We start from the raw sequence: 4509 nt of genomic DNA on the forward strand, positions 1-4509 counted from the left end.
CCTTTTTTTTATCTGTGGTTTTCTTTTTAACTATCTTAAGCTTTTGATCACAGATAATTTTAAAATTTGTGTATATCTCCTCTAATCCTTTTAAGTTGGCAAAACCACCATTCCCAAACACAAATATACAGCAGTTCTACAGTTTTATGTTTCTGAATGGCTGTTTAAAGACAATCCTGGCTGGGTGCGGTGGCTCACACCTGTAATCTCAGCACTTTGGGAGGCCGAGGTGGGTGGATCACCTGAGGTTGGGAATTCAAGACCAGCCTGACCAACCTGGAGAAACCCCATCTCTACTAAAAATACAAAATTAGCTTGGCGTGGTGGCATATGCTTGTAATTCCAGCTACTCAGGAGTCTGAGGCAGGAGAATAGTTTGAATCCAGGAGGTGGAGGTTGCGGTGAGCCAAGGTCGTGCCATTGCACTCCATCCTGGGCAACAAAAGCAAAACTCTGTCTCAAAAACAAAAACAAATAAAAAACCCCCCGACAATCCTAAATTATAACTTAGTTTGACTTAGATTGTAAAAAATTAAAGAGTAAAGTTTAATTTGCTACTATTTTAAAAGCATGTGACCTTATAGAGCATCTATAAAATGTGAGAAGTGTTAAATAATCTTTGATATTACACATAAACCACACTAAAATGCCTTTCAATAAGTAAAAAGAACCATTTTAAATACAGAGAATTCTAATTAGATTGGCATAGTTAAGGCCAAAAATATAAAGTAGACATTGCTACCTTATTTATCTTCAACCCTTGCCTTTAAGAGGCAAATGAACACAAAACACAGGTGCATCTTGCTTGGTTTTGAGACAGTGAAGGAATTTCCCCAGTATTTAAATATATTCACATAACCAGTCATAAAAATCTAAATATAAAACCAATCTCCAGTAAGTTTTAAGATGGCACTCACCATCTTTGTGAAAAGTTGAACATTACTAATGAAGTCTAATCATATCTTTAGAAGGGGTAAACAGTGATACCATTTACTGAATTGGAATTACTATTAAAATTCAAAAACTGAACATATTCATTTAACCACAAGCCAGTCTTGGTTTTAAATCAGGACTGCCCAACAAAATATTCTGTCAGTCATTCATGATCTGAATTCTGGTGTATGAGATCTATTAAGGTATAGTCCACATAAAAAAGTCATGGGACATTTCTGTTTTGTAATTAATAAGGCAGTGACCAATTATTACTCATTGGTAGCTTTTTTGAGATAAGCTATCAAGTCTGCCCTTTCTGTCTTCTTAATGCCGGCAAAGATCACTTTTGTTCCAGGGATGTACTTCTTGGGAGTCTCCAAATACTCCATCAGGGTATCCTCTCCTCACGTGATGCCTTTGTTCTTACTAGCGTCTGTGTAAGAGAATACCGCAGCCTGACCTGTCTTCCACCCGAAGAGACCATGGAGATTAGACCTAGTTGTGCTGGCCTCACTTTTCCACGGTGTGGCACTGGGCACACTTCTGAACAAAAATCTTGCCTTTCTCAGCATCACCCGTATTTAATTCTCTTTTTCGTCGCTGGGGCAACGAAGGTTCCCATTCTGAAGCCGGACGTCCCACTCTCTAGATACATATCTTTTATCAGATATTACGATCACAAATATTCTTTCCCAGCATGTGGCTTGCCTTTTCACTCTCTTGAAAGACTTTCAAAGACCAGAAGTTTTTTTTTTTTTTGAGACGGAATCTCGCTCTGTCGCCCAGGCTGGATGCAGTGGCGTGATCTGGGCTCACTGCAAGATCCGCCTCCCAGGTTCACGCCATTCTCCTGCCTCACCCTCCTGAGTAGCTGGGACCACAGGCGCCCGCCACCACTCCTGGCTAATTTTTTTGTATTTTTTAGTAGAGACGGGGTTTCACCGTGTTCGCCAGGATGGTCTCGATCTCCTGACCTCGTGATCCACCCGCCTCGGCCTCCCAAAGTGCTGGGATTATAGGCGTGAGCCATGGTGCCTGGCCCAGAAGTTTTAAATTTTGACAGATTCCAACATAATCTTTTATGGATTGTGCTTTTAATGTCTTATCTAAAAAATCTTCGCCTAACTCAAGATCACAAAAGCTTTTCACTTATGCATTCTTTTAAAGTTTTATAGATTTAGGTTTAACATTTCATTCTGTGATCAATTTTGCGTTTGTTTTTGTATATGGTGTAAGGTATATGTCGAAGTTCAACTTTTTCCATATGAATATTCAGTTGTTCCAGCAGCATTTGTTGAAAAGACTATACTCTTTCTGCTGAATTGCCTTTACATCTTTTTCAAAAATCAGTTGATCATGTGTGTGGGTCTACTTCTGGATTCTCTATTCTGTTTTGCAAATTTATTTGTCTATATTGATGCCAATATCATACTATTCTGATCATTGTAGCTTTATGGTGAGCTATGAGATCAGGCTGTGTTAGTCGTCCAACTTTGTTTGGAAAGACTCCTCCAACCTTCCCTCTCCTCAGAAAACAAAGCTAGAGTTGATGTGAAGAGTTCTGGTTTTCCTTCATTTTTTTTGTTTGAGATGGAGTCTCACTCTGTCGCTCAGGCTGGAGTGCAGTGGCACAATCTTGGCTCACTGCAAGCTCCGCCTCCCGGGTTCAAGCAATACTTGCCTCAGTCTCCCGAGTAGCTGGGATTACAGGCGCCTGCCACCATGCCTGGCTAATTTTTTGTATTTTTAGTAGAGACGGGGTTTCACCGTCTTGGCCAGGATGGTCTTGAACTCCTGACCGCGTGATCCACCCGTCTCAGCCTCCCAAAGTGCTGGGATTACAGGCGTGAGCTACTGTGCCCGGCTTGGTCTCCTTTCTTTGCTTGGGCATTGACTTGAGAGATTTTTTTAGGAGCAATCTTCCTCCATCCTTGACCATCTCCGCTAAGCTCCACTGGCTGTATTGGAGACACCTGAAACCCTAAGTTCTTGCCATACCACAGGCTCAGTCTACCTGAATGAAGTGGCCATGTCTTGTGACTTGAGACCAAGGATCAGTTTCCAAGGAAAAGAAGACAAGTATACAGTGATCACGAGAGGAGCCCAGGAGGTAGCCTGGCACATGGCTGCCCTGCTCCATGTTGGAATGTAAGAAACTGACTCAATTAGAATCTCTTTTGTGGAGTAAAAATGTGAGATAAAGACAGAATGAGGTCAGATGGCCATTTCTGAGAGGAAGCTGGATAGCCTGGTTATTTGAACTGTTCTGTGTGAAACATGCTGTGGTTCCCATTCTTTTCTCCCCAAATCTGCTCTTTGCCCAGAGGCCTCTGTTAAAGCCACCACCATACTTTTGCTGTACGAGCCAGAGTCATCATGGACACCTCTTACTCTTCCACTCCCATCACCAAGTTGGTCCCCAAGTGCTGTCACTTCAACCTTCTGACTTTCTCCCCAACCCATCCTCTGCTCTCTGTCTCCTTGGTAACCACCTGGCCTACCTGCTATTATCTTGCCCATGAGCGACTTCAATGGCACCAACTGGTCTCTCAGCTTCCTCTCTGTTTACCACATGGCTCCCAGAGGAAACCTTTTTTAATTAAACTTTTTATTTTGAGATAATTGTAGATTCACATGCAGTTGTGAGAAATGATACAGAGAGCTCCCATGTACCCTTCACCCTGTTTCCCTCAAGAGTAACGTCTTGCAAAACTACAGTATAATATCACTACCAGGATGTCAACATTGATAAAATAAAAAGCAGTTCTGGTGCCACATCGGTCCTTTGTTGTATGAGTTTTCTAGGGCTGCTGTAAGAAATGACCGTAAACGTGGTGGCTTAAAACAATAGACATTTATTCTCACCGTTTTGGAGGCCAGAAGTCTTAAATCAAAGCGTTGGCAGGGCCTTCCTCTCTCTGAAGGCTCTCAGGGAGAACTTCCTGCCCCTTCCAGCTTTGGGTGGCTCCCAGCATTCCTTTGTTCATACCAGCATAACTCCAATCTCTGCCGGCATCTTCACCTCCTTTCTTCTCCCTGTCTCTCTGTGCATGTTCCCTTCTCTTTCTATAAGGACATCAGTCATTGGATTTAGGGCTCATCTTAATCTAGAAAGATTTCATCTTGAGATCCTTGTGTTAACTACATCTGCAAGCAAGGTCATATCTGAGGTTCTGGGTGGACGTGAATTTTGGGAGGATACTATTCAACCCATGACACTAGTATATTTGTTGACCTGTGCTGCCATAACAAAATACCACAGACTGAGTGTCTTAAACAATAGATATTTATTTCTCACAGTTCTGGAGGCTAGGAGTTCAAGTTCAAGGTGCTGGCTAATTCAGTTCCTGGTGAGGACCCTTTTCTGGCTTGCAGATGGCCACCTTCTCGCTGTGTTCCCCCATGATGGAGAGAGAGAGAACGCTGGTGTGTCTTCCTCTTTAATAAAGGCAGCAGCCCCATTGGGTTAGGGCCCCACTATTATGACCTCTTTTAACCTTTGTCACCTACTCACAGACCCTGTCTCCAATAGAGTCATATTGGGGGTTAGGGCTTCTGCATATGAATTTCGGGGGT

The 4509-nt window shown here is 42.6% G+C and overlaps 1 pseudogene; it reads right to left on the reverse strand.

Annotated features, from left to right (window-relative positions):
- Positions 1-1170: 1170 nt before the first annotated feature.
- LOC129488720 (cytochrome c-like) lies at positions 1171-3949 on the reverse strand (annotated as a pseudogene).
- Between the last annotated feature and the right edge of the window lie 560 nt (positions 3950-4509).

Source organism: Symphalangus syndactylus, chromosome 8 (genome assembly GCF_028878055.3).
Source record: "Symphalangus syndactylus isolate Jambi chromosome 8, NHGRI_mSymSyn1-v2.1_pri, whole genome shotgun sequence".
Classification (NCBI taxonomy): Eukaryota; Metazoa; Chordata; class Mammalia; order Primates; family Hylobatidae; genus Symphalangus; species Symphalangus syndactylus.